The sequence below is a fragment of the Oryctolagus cuniculus genome, chromosome 8 (assembly GCF_051225735.1).
Source record: "Oryctolagus cuniculus isolate XC-2025 breed Fujian yellow rabbit chromosome 8, ASM5122573v1, whole genome shotgun sequence".
Lineage (NCBI taxonomy): Eukaryota > Metazoa > Chordata > Mammalia > Lagomorpha > Leporidae > Oryctolagus > Oryctolagus cuniculus.
The window spans coordinates 123,952,361-123,973,491 of NC_142874.1; the positions used below are offsets into that span (position 1 = coordinate 123,952,361).

The 21,131-nt window shown below is 48.0% G+C and overlaps 1 protein-coding gene across 5 annotated transcripts in view; it reads right to left on the bottom strand.

The window, feature by feature from the left end:
• The window catches only part of SLC4A4 (solute carrier family 4 member 4), a 378,301-nt gene extending 365,679 nt beyond the window's left edge, over positions 1-12,622 (bottom strand). For 2 of the 5 annotated variants that reach the window (XM_089301675.1, XM_089301678.1), the window contains exon 1: positions 11,203-11,871. The gene's annotated coding sequence lies outside the window, so the exon portion shown is untranslated. Of the gene's footprint in view, positions 1-10,644; positions 10,723-11,202; positions 11,872-12,542 lie in introns of those variants that run through there. The other 3 variants (XM_089301672.1, XM_089301671.1, XM_089301676.1) reach the window with 3 other exon arrangements.
• Positions 12,623-21,131: the final 8,509 nt, after the last annotated feature.

The following is a 21,131-nucleotide window of genomic DNA, read 5'->3' on the forward strand; positions in this document are numbered from 1 at the left end:
TATCTAAATCTTCCGAGACATTTCCTACCCGCCTTCTCTCTTTTCCCTGGCAAAGAAGCTCAACTTGTAAAAGTGCAAACGTGTGAGCAGTGTTTCTGCTTAATCTGTTAATGCTCAGCGGTTTTCTAGAGGCGATTGTAATCAGTCCTTTTGCAAACTCCCTATGAGGAGGCCCGACTCTGCTACCATCAAGAGTGCTCATCTTGCATTCCTAAGGACATGGTCTCCAGAGGTCAAAGGAATGAAGGAATTCGCAACGCAGTTCAAGTGCAATGCCTCGCTGCAGCTGTGGCCACCCAGCACTGAAGGGGAGGGTTTCAGCGGCACAGCCATCACCACCTACAGTCCCGTCAAACTCCCGGCCTACCCTGGAGTTCTCCTAAGTCCTCACCCGGAACAAACATGTTTCACCAAATAAGATTTTTTTTTTTTTTTTTGACAGGCAGAGTGGACAGTGAGAGAGAGAGAGAGAGAGAGAGAGAGAGAAAGGTCTTCCTTTGCCCTTGGTTCACCCTCCAATGGCCACCACGCTGATCGGATGGCAGGAGCCAGGTTCTTATCCTGGTCTCCCATGGGGTGCAGGGCCCTAGGACTTGGGCCAACCTCCACTGCACTCCCGGGCCACAGCATAGAGCTGGCCCGGAAGAGGGGCAACCGGGACAGAATCCGGCACCCCAACTGGGACTAGAACCTGGTGTGCCGACGCCGCAAGGCGGAGGATTAGCCTAGTGAGCCGTGGCGCCGGCCCAAATAAGATTTCAATTGTGATACTTTTGAGGTAGGAGGTGCACAAGTTTAGTTTGAGTTAAAGACACCAGCAATGGTCCTCACTGGACATGTATGAGTATCACTGCCATGATCTCATTCTTTGAACACCTGTCCTCTAAATCCACAGCATCATTTTATCTTTTTTTTTTTTTAAAGTCCCAGGTATCAGTGAAACAAAGACAGGAGAAGCCTTGCTTCCAACATTTAATGCAGCAGTAACCATACATGCCTGGATGCATTTGTTTCAAAACAATCCAGTTTAACTTCTCAAAGGAATAAAATCATCCAAAATAGAAGATGAAGTTTTCTGAAATACACTTTAAAAAAAAAAGAGTTTAAGGATGCTCACCATCATTATCCTTTGTATTCATTTCACTTTTCTATGGTATTATGTCTATAACCGAAAACAAAAGCTGTCTGCCATACCAGATGATTCCATTTTCCACTAAGCACTGTAAATCAGCCACATTTGGATCAAGCACGCCAAGTTATATGAGTGCTACCTAAAAGAGAAATGTCCTTAGGAAATATACACTGACACTGACGTGGTAACTGTGAGCACACTGAGCAGTCGTGCCTAAATGGGAGCAGGCATAGAAGTTCACTAGGAACTCTTGGGGGTACAGGGACTCAAATACAAGAAGAAAAGAAAAGAGTATCTGTCGTTGGGTAAGCAAATCTAACTGACTCTCACATAAAGACTCAAGCAGTCACTGTGCACTTGATCCCCATGTAGGACCTCTGTCCCTACTGAATTGTAATATGAGAATCAACTGCAAATTCCCTCCCCAAACTGTACTCTATATGTTGTGTGTAGGCATGGGTGCAAATTGCTGAAGTCTATGATTAGCATGGAGTTGGTCCTCTGTATATAAAGCCATACTAAAAATGAACCGTAATGAAGAAGGAGATGGGAGAGGGAGAGGCAGGTGGGATGGGAACTGGGCAGGGAGAGTATGGGGGAAAGAACCACTATATTCCTAAAGTTGTATCTATGTAAAAATGCATTCATTAAATAAAAATTTAAAAAAGACTCAAGTTCCTTTTGCTGCAAGCCTCATTTTGCAAAGGGCAATATCTATATTACTGTTTAAAGGGAGAACCATGCAATTCTCTAAAGCAATATATATACACACATTTTATTAAATTTAAAAATGAAAATAATATGCCATTAGACTGCTTTTAAGATTAAAAAAAAGTCACAAAGTCAGGCCAATAGCTGAGAGTCAGATCTTTCAAAGTGTTAAGAACTGTGGGAGCTGGTGCTGTGGTGCAGTGGGTCAAAGCCCCAGCCTGCAGCGCTAGCATCCCATGTGGGTGCCGGTTTGAGTCCTGGCTGCTCCACTTCTGATCCAGCTCTCTCTGCTGTGGCCTAGGAAAGCAGTAGAAGATGGCCCAACTCCTTGGGCCCCTGCACCCAGGTAGGAGACCTGGAAGAAGCTCCTGGCTCCTGGCTTGGGATCAGCTCAGATCCAGCCATTGCAGCCAACTGGGGAGTGAACCAGCAGATGGAAGACCTCTCTCTCTCTCTCTCTCTGCCTCTCCTTCTCTCTGTGTGTAACTCTTTCAAATAAATAAATTAATCTTTGAAAAAAAAAGGATTGTGGCTTTGCACATACACTGCGAGAGGGGGTGCAGCAAGCGTATTCTGATATTATAACCAGCATATCTGAGAAACATGCTGAAAAGGTTCTGTTTAAGCTCCAGTTTTCAGCTATTATTATTCATCCTTAACAGTTCAATTTTGCATGAAATATGGTTTCCAAGGTATCAGCACTGGAGAACCCACTACAATATTTTAAATCTGGAAATTTGTTGGCCAGCATTCTAATTATAGAAACTAAAGCTATTCAGCATGTAAGCTTTTGGAGGATAACTCACAGAGTGAAGATCACTGTAATCATTTCCAAGGGTTCTCCAGGTCCTATGCGCATGGCTTGGGGGTGTGAATTTAATATGAACTATATAGAGAAATGGGTGATCTCCAACTGCTGCTATTAGACTCAATTTTTCAACCTGATGTTTGAGAGACACTGTTTCCAACTCACCTTTAGCAATAAAAAGCCAAAGTCCTAGAAAAAAAAATGTAAAACACAGTTTGAGTCAGAGTAACAGCTTAAGAAAGATGCTTAAACATGTTGCTCCTTCATTCAGCCAACAAACATTTTTTAATATGCCAGGAACTGTTCCCAGTGCTGGCACAACTCAACTCAATAAGGAATGCTGTAGAATAATACGGTAATGATAACTAGCATGTGCACAGCCATTTCCAGTTCTGAGAAAAGTTTCACAAAGATGATCTAATCTGTCCCTCATAACTCCTCTGTGAATTAGGTTTCACAAGCATTTTAATAATGAAAACAGGGGTGGACAGATGAGTTTCTCAATTTCCAAAATCAGGTTATGGGATATTTACAAACCCTTTACAACTTTAATATTGAAGGTGCCATTTTAGTCTCAAAAAAATTCCCCAAATCTAACAGACAGTAAGAGATCTGGGGGCCGGCATTGTGGTACAGTGGGTTACAGCCCCAGCCTGCAGTGTCAGCATCCTATATGGGTGCTAGTTCGAGTCCCAGCTGCTCCACTTCTGATCCAGCTCTCTGCTATGGCCTAGTAAAGCAGTAGAAGATGGCCCAAGTCCTTGGGCCCCTGCACTCACACGGGAGACCTGGAAGAGGCTCCTGGCTTCAGATCAGCTCAGCTCTGGCTGTCGCAGTCATTTAAGGAGTTAAGCAGTGGCTGGAAGACTTTCTCTTTCTCTCTCTCTCTCTCTCTCTCTCTCTCTCTCTCTGGCTCTGCCTCTCTCTATGACTCTGTCTTTCAAATAAATAAAATAAATCTTTAAAAAAGAGAGAGAGACAGAGATCTGGGTTTTCAATCCTTATCTTCCAAGTGTAAATTTCCATTGGTCACTGGGTAATACGACATTACAAATGCTTTGTGATTATTTTTAATTCTTATTTACATATTTGCATTTTATATGAAAGGCAAAGGGACAGACACAGGCCTTCCTGTATTCCCAAGCTTCATATTTTACTTTTACTTCATATTTTTGTTTGTGTATTTGAAAGGCAGAGAAGAGCATGGACTTTCCAGAGAACTTTGGGGTTTGCTCCCTCAAATGCCTGCCACAGCTGGAGCTGGACCCTGCTGAAGCCAGCAGCCAACAGCCAGGAACTCCCTCTGGGATTCCCACATGGGTGGCAGGGACCCAAGTACTTGGGCCATCATCTGCTGCCTCCCAAAGTACAAATTAGCAGGAAGTTGGATCAGAAGCAGAGCCAACACTCCAACCCAGACCCTACAATATAGGTTATGGGTGTATAAAAAGACATCTGAACTTTGTGCCAAATGCCCATCCCAAGATGCTCTTCTTCTATGTAAAGTACTAATGACTAGTTCTGCACATCTTTGAGTGTTGTGTTACAGAGTTGCTTTGGGGGGAGGTAAGGTTAGGTTGTTGTGTTTTAAGGACACAGTTGCAAAGATTCAGACTATAATGTTCACAAATGCAAAATGTTTTCTAATCTCTACCCAAGGACATTATTTACAAGATAGAAACACAGGTTCGTGAGTTTGCTAGATTATCTGAGTTTTCTAAACAAATAAGGTAAATTAATTCCTCAGGTGTCAAAACACTCCTTACTTGGGGTATCATTTTGGACCAAAACTTCATGAGCAAAAAGACTGAACAAGTACTTCACAGAAGATACAGTCCATAAACATATGGAGAAGTACAAAAAGCACTTTGAGAAGTGCAAATTAAAGCCACAATGTGATACAACTCTACCCAATACAATGGCTCAGACATGGAAGACAGATAAACTCTCATACAACACTGGTGGGAGCGTGAATTAGAAGCAAACTTGGAAGACTTCCCTATCCACTAAAATTGACTTAGCAATTCAACTCACAATATACACAACCCAAATCTCCACATGTACATCACAAGACATACACAAGAATGTTTACAGCCATGCTATTCGTCATAGTCAAAAGTTGGAAACAACTCAAATGTCCATCAAGAATGAAATGGATAGGGACCAGCATTGTGGCTCAGCAGGCTAAGCTGCTGCTTGGGACACATGCATCACACATTGTGGAATGCCAGCTGGACTCCCAGCTGCTGCTCCATTTCTTATCCAGCTTCCTACTAATGCACCTGAAAAGGTAGCAGACAATAGCCCAAGTGCCTGGGCCCCTGTCATTCACATAAGCGACCCAGAAGTTCTTGGCTCCTTGCTTCAGGGTGGCCCAGCCCCAGCCATTACAGTATTTGAGGAGTGAAACTGCAGACAGGTCTCCCCATCACCACCCTGCCCCCATCACTCTGTCTTTCAAATAGACAGACAGATCTCTAAAAAATTAAAAGGATGGGCCATTGCTATGGCACAGTGGGTTAACATCCTGGCCTGAAGTGCCGGCATCCCATATGGGCGCTGGTTCGAGACCCAGCTGCTCCACTTCTGATCCAGCTCTCTGCTGTGGCCTGGGAGAGCAGTAGAAGATGGTCCAAGTCCTTGGGCCCCTGCACCTACATGGGAGACCCGGAGGAAACTCCTGGCTCCTGGCTTCAGATCAACGTAGCTCCAGCCATTGTGGCCACTTGGGGAGTGAACCAGCAGATGGAAGACCTCTCTCTCTCTCTGTGCCTCTCCTCTCTCTGTGTGGCTCTTTCAAATAAAATAATTTTTAAAAAATTTTTTAAAAAAATGAAAAGGATATATTGTGGCATTCTCATAAAGAGAATCAGAATAAACAAACTTGTTTGTTGCTTTAAACAACAATGAATCTCAGAAACTCACAAACCTGATGCTGAACAAAAGAAGTCAGACCCAAGAACACATTCCATGTGATTCACTGATAGAAAGTTCAGTAGTAGGTCAAAGCAACCTATAGGCTCAGAAGTCAGGAGAGAGGCTACCTCCGGGGGCAAGTACTGACTTGTGTAGGAAAGAGGAGAGGAGAGGAGGCTTCTGCATGCTGGCGTTGGTCTGTAGCTTGGACTTGATGCTGGTTACACGGACATGTTCACTTAGGTAAGTCACTGAGTTGTTTATCAATGATTTAATGATGTGCGATTTTCTGAACACATGCTGTAACTGAATAAAAATTTAAATAGCTAGGAAGGAGGGAGGGAGGGGGAAAAGAAAGGAGGAAAGGAGACAGGAAAGGCAGGAGAAGGCGGTGTCATGAGGTGATGCTGTTAAGGTCTACACCTAATCGTCCTCGGCCCCTGTGCTTTTGTTCTTATTTCTGTGTGTAGTACTCGGTCTGCCTCTTCCTCACTTCCAAGCCGCCCTCTGGCACTTTTAATGCTTCCATGTGTCTGCCAATATCATTTCTATCTTCTTCTTTTTAGTGTACTGGGGTTAGAAATCTTACCACGAATCACATTAAAACTACATGTGCATCTCCTATTGGTAAAATGAATCTTCCTCAGTGTGCACTGCTTTTGTAGCCTGTACTTTGCCTGCTCAGAAGCTTTTTGTTGGAGAATACACCCAACATGAATTCAAACTGGATGAATCTGTTACTGGATCTCATCAAAGAAGAATAGACCTCCAAGCCGAAGGTAGAATCAACTAACAAAAAAGCCCACATTTACTTGTTTTCCAATAGCATAAAGGAGAGTACTAATCAGCAACTATATTTCCAAAAAGAATCTGCTAACTTATGAAACATATTATGAGCAGTTTTTCTAGTTGTGCCACTCACAAAACACTATATCAGTTTTAAATAAAATGCATTCCCTTCTCATTTTGTATTTGTATGGATTATTAATTTATGGTCCTTCCAAAAGTATATTAGAAGTTTTCAAAAAAAAGATGAATTTATTTATCTGAAAGGCAGAGTTACAAGCAGAGAGAAGTAAGAGAGTGAGGGAGTGATTCCATCCACTGGTTCACTCCCCAAATAGCTAAAATTGTTGGGCTGGACCAGGCCAAAGCCAGGAGCCAGGAGCTTCTTCTAGGTCTCCCACGTGGGTGCAGGGGCCCAAGCACTTGAGCCATCCACTGCTTTTCCCAGGCCATTATCAGGGAGCCAGATCAGAAGTGGACCAGCTTGAATACAACCTGTGCTCATATGGGATGCTGACATCACAGGCAGTGATGTAACCCATTGTGCCACAATGCCAGCCCTATACTAGAAGTTTTACTTGAAATTTTTTATTGCTTTAAATACAGAAATTCAAGTTAAACTGAGAATATCTTTTACCACAAGGTTATCCACCATAAAACCAAAATCCCAAAATAACAACTGATTGTTTATGAAGGTTCTTCAAGATATTTGTGGAAAATGCATACCTTGAAGAAAGAATGCATGAATTTAAAATTTTTTTGTTCCAAGATAAACTTATTTTTAATTCTATTTTCCCACAAAACTTTTCAAGTTCCCTGGTATTTCCTGCAGTACCCTAACTGCCCATAACTTCAACCTGTGTTCACTCTACATGCAAAAGAAAAGCTAGCACCCAAAACTGGAACTCAAATTGGCACAAACTGAAAATTCTTCACTAGGGAATCACTGCCTGGCCTTACAGGACCTGAAATAAAGTTGAGGCAGATGGACAGGGCTGCTGAGTGGAATTACCAACCAGGAACGGAAAACATCACTTTAAAGCAGGAGAAATCTCTCTCTGTGTTCTGTTGTGACTAACACAGCATCCATACGTTCCAGAGACAGTCACTCAACAAACATGCAACACTCGTCAAAAGATAAAAGGGCCACTCCCAGCTCCACCAGTAACTATCCGTGAAGGTTCAGAAGAGCACACTAGGTCCTTGTATCTCAGTTTCCTCATCTCCTCAACCAGCAGAGCCATCCCTTATCTGCACTCCATGTTCAGGGAAGAAGAACAAGATGATGCTTCAGCTCATGCTAACTATATAGTACATAGTTTCCCCATTACTACTTCCACCACCTTTCTTTAACACGTAATTCGGAGGCAAGTGAGATGTTATCATTAAGGAATATAATTATGAACAGCATAAAGAAGACTGGAAGAAAAAATTTTTTCTCCCCTTGCTACAACAGGTAAATAAAGCATCCTCATCCATTCCTGCTCTCGTCATCATTCTGATGCCTGCTTAAAAGGCCACCACACTGCTGAGAGAAGAGAAATTTAAGAAAAGCCACTACCACAAAATCATTCTGGCAATAGTAAACACAGCTTCAGGGAAAACAAATCAGCCTCCCTACAAATGAGTGGTATTTGTTGTTTGTGTGTGAAAAAATGCACATTAGACAGAAGAACTGAATTAAAGGGAACCCACCTCCACTGCTGGGAAAACAACTCAAGGCATGCACTACCGGGGATAGAAAAGACCATCTTCGCCTGGGAAAGCAGTGGAAGATGACCCAAGCGCTTGGGCCCCTGCACCCGAGTGGGAGACCCAGAAGAAGCTCCTGGCTCCCAGCTCCTGGCTTTGGATCAGCCCAGCTCTGGCCCTTGCGGCCATTTGGGGAGTGAACCAGAGGATAGAAGACCTCTCTCTGCTTCACTCCCCAGAGTGACCAGTAACTCTGTCTCTCAAATAAATAAATAAATCTTAAAAAAAAAAAAAGACCATCTTCAGCTGATTTTCAACTTTGTGACACAAATATACAAAGTGTTTAAATATCAGGAGAAAGGCAAAAGGTATTTGGAATACAACTTAGCCCTGACCTTACATGAGACCTTATTCTTCTTTTCCCCTAAAATTCCTGCATTATATAAAAGTGGTAAGAGCTCATTGTGTAAAGTCTTACTAGCTTGCTGGATGTACCTTAAACTATCCACTTTGCTAAATGACTGACTATATATACAACTGCATCAATCACAGGCTGTCTGCAGAAACAGCAGCCACCGAGCTATGCGTTCTGCTTATAAAGCTTGCTTTGTCGCATCAAAGCACACACCCTGATTCCTTCCATTTAGCAGTCAAGGAAAAACTACTTAGAAACTCGGATCGTTATTAGATTTCCCTCTTCTCAGTCTGTTCTTTCCATTCCCAATCTTATTATCTATCAACTCCAGTCTTGGATTTCATTCATTTTATTTTAAATGAACACAGAGAAACGCCAAGAAGCAAGCAGAAGATGTGTCTTGCCAAACTCAAGTAGCAGTGAATTCTCTCAGGATGCTTCTCCCCTCCCTCTAATGGTCCCTGTGGACTGCAGCGCCCTCAGAGGCAAGTAGGGAAAGTGGATTATCTCCACGATGCACCAGCTAACAAGTACTTCCACTCCCAAGTGCTGTATATTTCTTTAAGATGTGAGCCATGGCCAGACTATCTCTCTTGTTGTTGGAACAAGAGATCAGAACCTCAAAATGTACTTGCCAAAGCTCGGTGAAAAACTGTGATTATCACAGGGGGGTTGAATGTTGTCCCAAAGGTTACCCGATTTCTAAGATATTTTTCTTGTAAATATGATCGCCTGTGTTCCTTTCACACTATTGTATTTCTTTGTAAGTCTAAACTGTCTTTAACAATTTTTAAAACTGGAATAATAACAGCAACACCCAAGCATTCAAGGTTCTTTTACACAGGCAAAATGAACTGAGATCCATCTCCGCACACTGAGAGGACAGCCTGGCAACCTGATTGGCTGAGGCGCCTTGTGTATGTTTCTAAGTCTCAGAAAAGACCCCAAGACAGCAAAGGATACAGAAAACTTATTTTTTCGGAAAACACTCAAATACAAAGTGTTGAAAGTCTCTTCCTTTTCCTGTCTCCTCAAACACGTGTGGCACTCTCGACATATCTCAGCTCTCGCCTGCCAGCCCCATGCCCGTCACTGGAAATGCCCTGCGCCTCCACAGTGCCCACTACTCCACCCTGTGGATTTGGGAGTCTCTGTGTCCTACTTGGACACCTCGGGATAAAGATAAAAAATGCCAACCTCAAGATCTGACATAGGGACCAGAATCTTCTCACTGCTTCCAACTTCAAAATGAAAGTAAAAGTTTTTTCTCACTCTGAAAGCATATACAAAAATAGACACACTTCCTTTCAGTAAAGTTAGACCAATAACCTCCATCCAAGTACTCTAATGGCCATGAAGATTATTTCAACGCTAATGTGATAGGCACCAGGAGGAGAGTTCTTAGAAACATTTTCCAAAGACATGACATTGACCCTGCGGTGCTACTGAGTACAGTTCTGACTGCACTGCCATCAGAATGAGATGCATAAACCCTAACCAGCAAGTTGCACTGTAAGTCAGGTAGGATCCCAAGTACCGGGCGTGAGAAAAGGGGCAAACAGAGTACAATGAAGGGTCCCCCTGGAAAGGAGCCGCTCCAGGACTCGCAGCAGTGCGCACTGACTGCAGCCTAGGGCCAGGGACTTTCTCTGAAACGGGAAGAGAAGCGGAGAGGGGAAAGCGAAGTGGTTAGGGCTCCTCAGCGGCCAGGCTGGGAAGCGCGTGCTGCTGCGGGCAGTTTACGCAGGGACGGCAGGGCCTGGAGGAGGAAGGCGGGGTGGCTGAAGCAGAAGTTCCACCAGGAACTGGCAAGGCGCTCTAGGCTGGCAGAACAGAAACGGAACTGCTTCCTGGCCCGTCTCTCAGGTCCCGTTCAGGTTTCTTCCCTTTGTTCTTGAAGAACTTTCTCTCTGCGGTGCCTGCTGCATGCAGTTCGCCGCTGTAGTTCCCAACTCCTGCCTTCCTTTGGGAGACTGTTATTAACGGACTGGCAGAGGCTGAGCAAAATGCACTTAAGAACGCAGAAATCAGCTCTCCTTGCCAAGACGCGCGTGCTGCCCAGCACCTGAGGCAGAAGTCCGCTGTCCCTGGCCAAGAGAAATCCCAGTTTAACCTCTGTGTCCCCCTTCCAGATCCACTGCAAATCAGTGCGTGTGCCACTTGCAGAGAATCTGCCTGACTCACCCCCGCCTTCAGCGTGCCAGGGAAAAAGATGTGAGGACTCCGTCCCTGAGCAGGCAGTGCCACGGGGGCCGGGGCCTCGATGCCACCGAGCCTGCCCCGCCGATCGGCCGGGGACGGGTTCCCCCTTGGGCAGGTGCAGGCCACACCGCGACCACCCCACCTCCGGGCTCACGGGAGCACACGTGTCAGCGCGCCGGAGCCCGGCCCTCCGCGTCCGCAAGCCCTACAGTCCTGGCCACCGCGCCCGGCGGCGCGGGGTGGGAGGGGGAAGCCGCTGGGGAGGGGGATGCGGGTGCCGCTTTGCGGTGCGGCAGGCACAGGACCACCCAAGCCTAGTCCTCCAAACGCTGAGAAGAAAAGAAAAGTACTTTTTCCGCGGCAGCAGCGGGCGCCCAGCCCTGGGGATGCCCGGCCCGCGACTGACCTCGCTCCCTCCCCGGAGCGCGCCGAAGCCGCCAGCGCGCCCTCCCGGACCGGCCCCCAGGCCCGCGCCCGCCGCCGCCCCGAAGCGGCGGACTCGGCCGACCCTCCCAGCCGCCGCCCGGGCCGGCCGCTCACCTCCTGGGGTCCGGCTTCCGTCGCTCCTCCAGCTTGGCGGCGGAGTGTGGGGCTGCAGCGGCCGCTGCCGCCGCCGCCGCCGCCGCCTTCGCTGCCACCACGGCCGCCGCCGCCACCCGAGCGCTGCCCGGCGCGCCGCCGGGGTTGGAGGCTGGGGGCCCGCGGGAGCCCCGGAGGCGCGGGCCTGGGGCGCGGCGGGGCCGAGCCGCGGGAAGTTGGCGGTGCGAGGCGCGCAGCGAGCGGGGCGCGAGCCACCCGCGCCCAAGTAGTCAGAACTTTGTTGCCCGGGTGGCTGCGCGCTCCGGGGCGGAGGGAGGCGAGAGCGGGGGAGCGGGGCGAGGGCGCCGGGCGGGAGGGTCTTCGCAGCAGGCACCACTGGAGCCCGCAGGGCCTGCGAGGAGAGGGGGAGAAGGCGGCGCGGCGGAGGGGTGGGGGTGGAGATGTCTACACGGCCCGCGTGGTGCGCGGCGAGCGAGTGTGGAAGAGCGCGGACGCCTACTCTACTTTGCTTCCCGCAGCTCCTGCGTATTTATGGGGATGTTACTGCCTGTAACCAACACTGCGGTGGTGCTGCCCAGACCGGACGCCCCTGGGCGGCGAGCCGGGGCACGGGGGCTCGGGGAAGGCGGCCGCGGCGCAGGCTGTGCGGCGGGCGAACGCCGCGATCCATATTTAAAGCCGCGAGTGGCCTCGGCCGGCCCCCTGCCCTGCCCTCGCTCGCGCCCGCCGCTCGGCGTCAGCCGCCGGGGCTTCTGCGGCGCGGAGGGGAGGGGCCTCGGCCGCGCCGCCTCCGCCGGGGTCCCGGGCTCCGCGAGCTGCGCCCGCCTGCAGCTGGCCAGGGCCCCGGCTCGGGACCGGCGCCCACGGCTCCCTGGGTCCCTTCTCTCTCACGCCCTGAGCGGGCTGCCAGTCAGCTTTCTGCCCTGTTCCCAAGTGTTCCCCGCTGCGGAGAGAGCCTGTTCGCCGGTGCAGACCCGAAGTTGCGAATGCTTCCCGGCCGTTCTTGACGCTACTTTGTAAAACTTGAGGTGCACAGGTAGAAAGAGTGCTGGCCGCACACCGTACGAAGTCGCCGGGCATCTCCAGCAAGGGCTGTGTGGACAAAGGCTGGTTCTCAACTTGCTTCTCTGATGTCTCTTCCTGGGGACTTGAGGAAACACCCTTGGCCGTCCAAGGGGTTTCCTGAGCCTGCAGGGAGATGGGTTGTATTTACTGTGTTCCTGAGTCTAATTAGTGAAGGTTAGGTAACTTTGAGAAGCAAACAGAGGCTGTCAAAGAGCCAGCACCATCGTGATCAGTTAAGTAAAGCATTAAGATACGGCTAGGCAGTCAGCAGATACCTTCGGAGGTCCTCCGGAGCTGAGCCACACGGTGTGTGGTGCAGGTGTCTTTCTCTTTCTTTCTTTCTTTCTTCCTTTCTTTCTTTCTTTCTTTCTTTCTTTCTTTCTTTCTTTCTTTCTTTCTTTTTCTTCCTTCCTTCCTTCCTTCCTTCCTTCCTTCCTTCCTTTCTTTTTCTTCCTTGCTTCCTTCCATCCTTCATTTCTTTTTCTTTTTGACAGGCAGAGTTAGACAGTGAGAGAGACAGAGAAAGGTCTTCCTTCCGTTGGTTCACCCCCGAAATGGCCGCTACGGCCGGCACACCACGCTGATCTGAAGCCAGGAGCCAGGTGCTTCCTCCTGGTCTCCCATGTAGGTGCAGGGCCCAAGGACTTGGGCCATCCTCCACTGCCTTCCCGGGCCACAGCAGAGAGCTGGACTGGAAAAGGAGCAACCGGGACAGAACCCGGCGCCCCAACCTAGACTAGAAACACGCCTTTCTTAATACAAATTGTTATGCTGTGTGTGAAGTCCCTGGCCAGACTGCACTCTCAACAGCAGCCACTCAAACACGTAGAGAACATCACATACTGACTGCTCCCGTCCCAAACCTCTCTTCAGTACCAAGCTGTATCTAATAAGAACTTTAGGTGAAGGAAATTGGGGGTAGATGGGAATTAATCTGAGGACAGAGGTTTTTCTTTTTGGAAAGCAAGACTGAGAGAGATCCACAAGTGTTGTGAAGAAAGTATAGTTGTGTCTTTTAAAAGTTTGTACATTGAAGCTCCTTAGTCAATGCTCAGAAGGCACTGGAATGGCCCCAAGCCGCTTAGAGTCTGAAATGAAAAGGTACTAAGGTCACGTGTCTGCTTGTTGTCACATCTGGCTCCTGTATATGACCTCCTGCTATGCCATGGGGAATCCAAAAGTGAGGACAAACCAAAAATGTAGCTTGAAAGTTTTGCCTAACTATTGCTCTCTTGTTTCCAGACGAATGTTAAGGCTAACTTTCTTTTTTTTATTTTTTTTTTTTTTTGACAGGCAGAGTGGACAGAGAGAGAGACAGAGAGAAAGGTCTTCCTTTGCCATTGGTTCATCTTCCAATGGCCACCACGGCTGGCGCGCTGCCGCCGGTGCACTGCGCTGATCCGATGGCAGGAGCCAGGTGCTTCTCCTGGTCTCCCATGGGGTGCAGGGCCCAAGCACTTGGGCCATCCTCCACTGCCTTCCCTGGCCACAGCAGAGAGCTGGCCTGGAAGAGGGGCAACCGGGACAGAATCCGGCGCCCCGACCGGGACTAGAACCCGGTGTGCAGGCACCGCAAGGCAGAGGATTAGCCTAGTGAGCCGCGGCGCCGGCCCAAGGCTAACTTTCACTCACTGAACATGCAGTTAGCAAGGATCAGCAGCCCCAGAGTGAGCTCACAGGCAAAAAGAAGTCACTTTTGTATTAAGAATCTGCCACCGCTGTTCAGCAGTTTTTCACGCTGTGGATTATGTATTTCAACATAGCTGGCAACTTCTCATTATAATCGTGAACCAGACATGAACAGCCAGCTTTGGTGAGTGTTGGAGAAAGGAAAAGTTTAAGAAACACATTTTCCAGGCATTCTGCTGTAAATGTGTCAAAATGCCTTTCTACAAACCAAGAAGGCAATGCCTGCAAGCCTTTCACTATCAAAAGTGGTGAAATTTTACCTTGAAAGGGGTACAAAGTTATGTGGGGGGGGGGTGCAGGAGGAAGACAGGGAGAGATGAGAAGACCAGAGAGTGAGATCTGCAGTACGTCATAAATTAATGTGAAAAAGACTTGTCTTTGGCAAAGAGCCAGCAACCTGTTATCTTTCTCATTACCTGATGTTTGCTATCCCACAATTAAAAGAGCATGTTCCACTTCCTTTGTTATTGATTATTGTCCAGTAAGTGAGATGCATGTGTTTTTCCTTTGAAAGGTCATTGATTAACTTTTCTTGTTAACTCTGCATGTGGTCACATTTGCTATTGGTTTTCCGGGTGAGAACAATGAATCCTGAGATTTTTTTTTCACCACCTAGCCTAAAACTTGCGTTATGTTCCTTGATTCTCATAAGGTCAAAGAAAGACTTATTTGTTCTTTTTGTCTCGAGGTTCACACAGCTTGGGGACAAGCATGAACAGAAAAATTGATGGAATTAGGAAAACAGTATAAATAATCTTTACTAATAAGGATCTGTTTGGTTTTTAATCACTAACTCTGTGTGCTAAATGGTCTTTTAAAATACTCACCCACTATTTAACTTGTTTAAGAAAAGGGGGGGGGGGGAAGAAAAAACTCTCTCCTCCTAACCAGGGTCCTACTGGGCATCTAAATGCAAGAGAGGAAGCAGCATTGTTTCGATAACAAGCACCATCTAGTGGCAGCAGGTGATAAAACCTGTCTCCAACAGAACTGAACCTGAAAGCTTTTGAATAGGTAACCCAGGCATTTCTGGTCTCATGAATGCATGCTATTCTTAGATTTTTTACATTTTTTTAATTTTATTTGAAAAAAAGAAAAAAACAGACATATCTTCCATTCCCTGGTTCACACCCCCCCCCAAAGCACCCACAAACAGCTGACCTGACCAAGGTTGGGCCAGGCCAAAGACAGGAGGCTGCAACTCAATCTGAGCTTCTCAAACGAGTAGCAGAGACAGGTACTTGAGTACCTGCTGCCACCCAGGACCAACACTGGCAGGAAGCTAGAACTGGAAGCAGGCTGGGGACTGGAACCCAGGCCATCCAATATGGGATGCAGGCATCCCCAGTGGTACGTAAACCACTGTGCCAAGCACCGACCAGTAGAATTCTTAACTTCTAAAAGCAGATGGTTGCATGCAATAAAAGTATGCAACTGATAGGCCCTTTGTTGCTTATTGTAGGTAAGCAGGATACAGATCTGACCTGCAGAGATTATTACCATAGAATTTTCTTAATCTTTGTGTGACTTTGAATAGGCCTGAAAGACTTCTGCACTGAAGTCTCCTTATTACATAAAATGAAAAGAGTGATGTCCTGTCACCAGACATTATCTATCAACCACTTTGCTCAAAAAAAAAAAAAAGCAGAACCCATAATTGGAACTATTATGTACTTTTTTTCATTATTCTGTTTTATTAGGGACAAAGATGAAATTATTGGATACCTATCCTGTAGTTGTAAAAACTTATAGCATTAATACACAGAGAGATAGTAGACATATCTTCTTACTTCAAGAATGTTTAGAAATATTTCTCAGTATCAAGTACTTTTTAGAAATATGGCTCATTAGTGGAAGCCTGATAAACATTTTGCAGTACAGAGCTGAGAATTTTTGCTACTTTGTTTTGACTTGTTTTGTTATTAAACAGTATTGTACCACGGTGGCACAGCAGGTAAAGCCACTGCCTGCCTTGCCAGCATCCGATATGGACATGGACACCAGTTCCTATCCTGGCTGCTCCACATCAGATCCAGCTCCATGCTAATGGCCTGGGAAAAGCAGCAGAAGATGGCCCAAGTGTTTGTGCCACCCACATGGGAGACCCAGGTGAGACTTCTGGCTCCTGGTTTCGGCCTGGCCCAGCCTTATATGTTGGGGCTATATGAGGAATGAACCAGCTCTCTTTTTGTCTCTCCCTCTCTATATGTAACTCTGGCTTTCAAGTAAATAAACACTTTTTTTTTGACAGGCAGAGTGGACAGTGAGAGAGAGAGAGAGAGACAGAGAGAAAGGTCTTCCTTTTCCATTGATTCACTCCCCAATGGCCGCTGCGCTGATCCGAAGCCAGGAGCCAGGTGCTTCTCCTGGTCTCCCATGCGGGTGCAGGGCCCAAGGACCTGGGCCGTCCTCCACTGCCCTCCCGGGCCACAGCAGAGAGCTGGCCTGGAAGAGGGGCAACCGGAACAGAATTCAGCGCCCCGACCGGGACTAGAACCTGGGGTGCCGGTGCCGCAGGCGGAGGATGTGCCTATTGAGCCGCGGCGCTGGCCATGAACACATCTTTAAAAAATAGATTGCAACAGAATGATGGTAAAGTTGCCATGCTATCAGTTTAGTCATTGCTTCATCATATAAGAGTAGAAAAGAAAACATCACTTTTTCTTATTCTGGAACCAGTCTAGGATGAAATGGATGGTAGGTAACTAAAGGTTTCACTTACACTGCAGAAAGTTTATATTCAGTCTGACAAATTCCTGAATAAATACAACTAATCTAGTTTTATAATCTACATTCCCTTCTTCAAACCCAAGATTAAAAATAGCTGCATCCCCTTTTTTATGAGGACAGAAGGACAGTGAGGATGGCTTTTGTGAGTTCTCGGCATGGCATGAGCTGGGGAAAATAATTTTATTGGGTTAAACATGTGTCATAAGTTGCTTCACAGTTTTAATGACGAGGCTCTCAACCATATCCAACTGTCATATTTAAAACACATGCTGAAAATCAAATACTAGAAGAGGTTCTAACTTCTGCAAACAGGAGCTCTGTCTCTGACAATGTTGAGGAATGGAAGATATTTAACTTTTCCTGGCCTCGGTTCACTCAGCTGCAAAATTAAAGGGCTTAAGATGATTACCCCAAATCCAAGAATTCCAATAGGATGCTAGAGTAGTTCCCACTGTCACAATATGTGTGCGATTGAGAAGCATGCACACTTTCAGGAATGGTATAGACACGTTTATTATGAAGGCTCTGTTTAATAACCTTAGGCCAGGGTTCCAGCCTCTTCCTCCTACAGGAATTCTCCCATGGATCAGCAGAACACAGGACACAGGCCTCTCTGTTTGGAAGGGGAAAGGAAAAGTTAATATGAGCTATCAACCCACTGAAACCTGTGCACCTGATCCAAAAAAAAAAAAAATTAGTCTGGTTTTATGTAATATGGTGGAGAATTTGTCGGACTTCTCTGCTGTGTGTATGTGTGGTGTGTGGTCACACCAGCCACTTCGCAGACACAGAAAGTGTTTGTTCCTTTGTATCCCACTGGCCTCCCACTCCTTGGGAGAGAGGTAAGCCCAAATGGCTGGCTAATCTACAGCTGCTCTCCCTTTGCTGCCTGTGGACTGAGTCACATGGATCCAGCTATTCTACTGCTTGAAGACAGGTTTCCCTACAGACCGATGGACCAGTGGATCAAACTGGGCCATAAGCTTTCATGTTCCATTGGTCTGCTCCTCCAGCCAGGCCTATCCTGGAGACCACAGCACCTGATCTCTTGTATGCAAGGCCACACCTTCCGGACAGATGTCCCCGTAGGAAACGCTGCAATATGGAAACCTCAATATTAAAAGTTGGCTCCTTTTTCTCCCTCTCTTTGAAAAAGAACATTCTGAGCAAATTTTCCCATATGGTTTTTCAGCTTCCCACAGCTGACCAAAGGATGTTCGGTTCTACACAGAATGTGGAGTGCAATGGGTTGTCCATATAGTCAACAAATACCCACCTACTTCAAGCCAAGAACTCTTCTCAGTGATGGTGTGTGTGTGGTTTTTTTTTTTTTTTTTTTTTTTTTTTTTTTTTTTTTTTGACAGGCAGAGTGGACAGTGAGAGAGAGACAGAGAGAAAGGTCTTCCTTTGCATTGGTTCACCCTCCAATGGCCGCTGCAGCCGGTGCACCGCGCTGATCTGATGGCAAGAGCCAGGTACTTATCCTGGTCTCCCATGGGGTGCAGGGCCCAAGTACCTGGGCCATCCTCCACTGACCTCCCTGGCCACAGCAGAGAGCTGGCCTGGAAGAGGGGCAACCGGGACTAGAACCCGGTGTGCCAGCGCCGCAAGGTGGAGAATTAGCCTAGTGAGCTGCGGCGCCGGCCTGTGGGGAGCAATCCGGACTAGACTAAGTTACTGGAATTAAGACTTATTCTATGCATCTGCTCTCCCACAATATGGCGCTGGGAGAGAAGTAAACAGCTTCCGCACAGCTGCCTCCAGTTCAACCAATTAACTGTAGGACTTGCTCCTGATTGGAGAGCAGCGTACTCGGCGTGTGGGCAGCCGAGTTGGGATTGGCAGAGAAGGACTATAAAGGAGGAGAGAGACGGCATGCACCAGGAACATCTATGGGGAACATCTAAGGGAACCCGTGCAGCCCCCGAGAGACCCGGCCGGCGGTGTGCCGCTCCCCTGCGGAAGTGGGGAATGCGGCCAGGGGGAACTGCCCTTCCACGGAGGTGGAAGGGATAGTAGCCAACCCGGGAAGAACCAGCAGCAAACCCGGGGAGGGCCGAGCAGACAAAAGAACAGCGCAGGGTCCTGTGTTGCTCCTCCACGAAGAGGGGGAGCGACATAATGGTGCCGTGACTCGGATAGGAAACCTAGGACGGATAGAAAACTTAGGAGGGAAGAAACGTGACTCGGATAGGAAACCTGACTCGGATAGGAAACTTAGGACGGATTAGGAAACCTAGAACGGATAGCAAACTTAGGAGGGAAGAAACGGGAAGAAACGGGAAGAATTGGGAAAATATCGGAGAGAGAAACTAGCAAACAGCCTAGGGAAATTACCGGAGAGAGAGACTAGCAAACAGCCTAGGGAAAAGCCGGACGAAAAGGGTGCCGGAAGAAGCTATTGAAAGCCTAGGCATAGACTCAGATACGGACTACGGGGGGAAGCTGGGAGAAATCTCTAAGGTCGAAAGCGAAAGTGAAAGCTAGAACAAACAGACTCGGACGCGGACTGTGGGGAGAGGCCAGGAGAAATGAGGGAGGAATATCGTTGGAGGAAAGCTTGGGGAAACATACCGGGTAGAGAAAAACGTTAGGGAAATTGAAGCCGCGGGGGGCAGGCCAAGGCGGAAACGAAAGCCACTTTGGGATTCTCAAGTTAGCCCGGGAATAGGGGGCGAAAAGTTAAAACCAGAAGCTGAGACGCAAGCCAGATTGGGATCCGTCTGATTAGCCCGGGGAGCAAAGGACGGGAAGCCAAATCGTGGGGCGGAGACGTACGCTGGGTTGAATTCGCCAGGCTAGCCCGGGGAACTTAGATTGAATCCTAGTGGCGGAGACGCAAGCTACGCTGTGTTACTCGCGGAAGCCGCCGCGTGCAGAGAGAGCACGGGGCGTGAATAGATAGGGAACGCTGGCATAGGCCGTGGTTCAGACGCGAAAGGGTTAAGCGTGGAGACCGCGGAGCGCGCGAAGCCGGGAAGCAGCGCAAAGCCGGGAAGCTGCGCAGATGAGAGAGGCGCGCGGGCTGAAGCGGCGCAGAGCCGGGAACCCGCCGGCGGGGCGAGGTGCCAGGAAGCTGCGGGGATAAGAGAAACAGAAGTTTGGAAGTGAAGTAAAAGAGAAATGGGAATGCTGGAAGATAGAAGTAAAATGGGAGAAATAGGAATGCCCGGAGATAGAGAAATAGAGAAAAATAAGGCCTCCCCTCAACATGCCAATTAGAAGGCTTGGATTCGGTCTGCCCGATTAGTGAGGCTATGAGCACCTGGGCGGCTAGCCGCAGGTCACCGAAGACAGGCACGAATTAACATCAGTAAAGCTTCCCCACAATGCAACAATTAGGAGGCTTGGATTCGGTCTGCCTGATTTAAGGCGGTAAGCGCCAGCAAAGCTCGACCAGAGTATGAGCTGCAGGTCACCGAAGATAGGCACAAACCAACACTAATAAGTCTCCCCCACAATACGGCAATGAGAAGGCTTGGATTCGGTTTGCCTGATAGGTTTTGTAAACACCTGCAGGCAGTTCTAGCAGAGCAGAGCATGCGCTGCAGGGCACCGAACACAGGCACGCATCAGCGCCTAAAAACCTCCTCACAATGGCGAAGAGAGGACCCGGATTCGGTTTTCCTGATTGATAGGACTTGTAAGAGCCTGTGGCAACTCTAGCAAGTACAGCAGAGTGTGTGCTGCGGGACACCGAAGACAGGCGCGTATCAACGCCAAAAAATAAAAAGAAAGGGGGATCTGTGGGGAGCAATCCGGACTAGACTAAGTTACTGGAATTAAGACTTATTCTATGCATCTGCTCTCCCACAATATGGCGCTGGGAGAGAAGTAAACAGCTTCCGCACAGCTGCCTCCAGTTCAACCAATTAACTGTAGGACTTGCTCCTGATTGGAGAGCAGCGTACTCGGCGTGTGGGCAGCCGAGTTGGGATTGGCAGAGAAGGACTATAAAGGAGGAGAGAGACGGCATGCACCAGGAACATCTATGGGGAACATCTAAGGGAACCCGTGCAGCCCCCGAGAGAGCCGGCCGGCGGTGTGCCGCTCCCCTGCGGAAGTGGGGAATGCGGCCAGGGGGAACTGCCCTTCCACGGAGGTGGAAGGGATAGTAGCCAACCCGGGAAGAACCAGCAGCAAACCCGGGGAGGGCCGAGCAGACAAAAGAACAGCGCAGGGTCCTGTGTTGCTCCTCCACGAAGAGGGGGAGCGACACCGGCCAGTGATGGGTTCTTACAGAAAGCAAAGTCCCTGATTCACGCAGCTTTCAAGTAAACAAATAAATGGACAAGATAATTTCCATCATCTTGAAATACTAAATGCTATGAAGTGGAGAGTGCCACAGGGTGAAGAACCATCCTAGGTTACAGCCCCAGTTTATCTGTTATCCGTCTATTACAGAATCACTCTTGCTCACATGATAGAGCTGACAGTGAGAAGGA